The 1,756-nt window shown below is 33.7% G+C and overlaps 1 protein-coding gene across 1 annotated transcript in view; it reads right to left on the bottom strand.

The window, feature by feature from the left end:
* The window catches only part of LOC117172865 (neurobeachin-like), an 825,867-nt gene that overhangs the window by 205,289 nt on the left and 618,822 nt on the right, over positions 1-1,756 (bottom strand). The window lies entirely within an intron of this gene.

Genomic DNA, 1,756 nt, shown 5'->3' with positions numbered 1-1,756 from the left:
CCCCAATTAACACTTTCTACCTATCGACTGCCCGATGATATCTCCAAATAACCTAAATTGCAATTTAAAAATTTATAATGATCTCTTCGGATAGGATTTCAAATGCGCTCATATGCGCAACTTTCAAAATTGACAAAAAACTATAATCAACCCCCTCATTTACACTTGTTACGATCCACTATTCGATGATATCTCCAAATAACTTAAATTTTAGTATAAAAATGTATGATTTTTTTTTGGATAGGATTTCAAATGCGCTCATATGCGCCACTTTTGAAATTGACAAAAAACGATAATCAACCTCCCGATTACTGCTTGTTACGATCCCCTATCCGATCATACCTCCAAATAAATTAAATTGCAAAATAAAAATTCATGTATGGCTTTTTGGATATGATTTCAAATGTGCTCAAATACGCAACTTTCAAAATAGACAAAAAACCATTAACCAATCCCCTTATTACCACTTGTTACGATGCACTATTAGATGATTTGAAATGAGGGGGTTGATTATGGTTCTCTGCTAATTTTGAAAGCGGCGCATATGAGCGCATTTGAAATCCTATACGAGGAGACAATTCTAAATTTGTATACTGCAATTTAAGTAATTGGAGATAGCATCGGATAGTGGATCGTCACAAATGGTAATAAGGGGGTTGATTATGGTTTTTTGTCAATTTCGAAAGTGACGCATATAAGCGCATTGGAAATCCTATACGAATAGATCATTATAAATTTGTATTTGCAATTCAAGTCATTTGAAGATATCATTGGGTGGTGGATAGATAAAAATTGGAAATAAAGGAGTTGATTCTGGTTTTTTGTCAATTTCAAAAGTTGCGCATATGAGCGCATTTGAATTCCTATCTGAAGAGATCATTATAATTTTTTATACTGCAATTTAAGTTATTTGGAGATATCATCGAATAGTGGATCGTAACAAGTGGTAATGAGGGAGTTGATTCTGGTTTTTTGTCAATTTCGAACGTGGCGCATATGAGCGCATTTGAAATCTTATACAAAAAGCCATATATGAATTTTTATTTTGCATTTTAATTCATTTGGAGATATCATCGAATAGTGGATCGTAACAAGTGGTATTGAGGGGGTTTATAATGGTTTTTTGTTAATTTCGAAAGTGGCGCATATATGAACGCATTTTAAATCCCATACGAAGAGATCATTATAAATTTTTATTTATCAATTTAATTTATTTGGAGATATCGTCGAATATTGGATCAGAACAAGTGATAATGAGGGGGTTGATTATGGTTTTTTGTCAATTTTGAAAGTGGCGCATATGAGCGCATTTGAAACCCCATAGGAAAGTCACTTTAACAATGCAGATTGAAAACTTTTTATTTTGTTGATCATCATTCGTAAAATTTTGTTACTTCCATATTGTGGGCAATTTTCAAGATGTTCCAAAAAAAATGTATGACGCATACGAGCGCATTTGAAGACGAAAGAATCCAAGTCCTCAACGTTATATTGTACATCACTGTTAAGGATTTAACAACTGAGCGCATTTGAAGTTATGAAAGATAGGTATCATGAATTTAAAAAAATGTTATAAGTTTAGAAAAATCACGCCAACCCTCTCCCCATTTTGATCGCTGATAACTCGGTTATCAGTGTGGCGCAAAATGTTTTCTTTACGGCGCATATGAGCGCATTTAAAGATATTCAAGATCATGTGATTAAAATTTTCATTATTAAAATAAAGGGGGATAGCGTGGCGCTGCCCCCCCCCCCC

The sequence above is a fragment of the Belonocnema kinseyi genome, chromosome 5 (assembly GCF_010883055.1).
Source record: "Belonocnema kinseyi isolate 2016_QV_RU_SX_M_011 chromosome 5, B_treatae_v1, whole genome shotgun sequence".
In the NCBI taxonomy this organism is placed as follows: domain Eukaryota; kingdom Metazoa; phylum Arthropoda; class Insecta; order Hymenoptera; family Cynipidae; genus Belonocnema; species Belonocnema kinseyi.
Note: the sequence above shows the minus strand (reverse complement) of the source record. Positions and strands in the feature narration are given on the sequence as shown.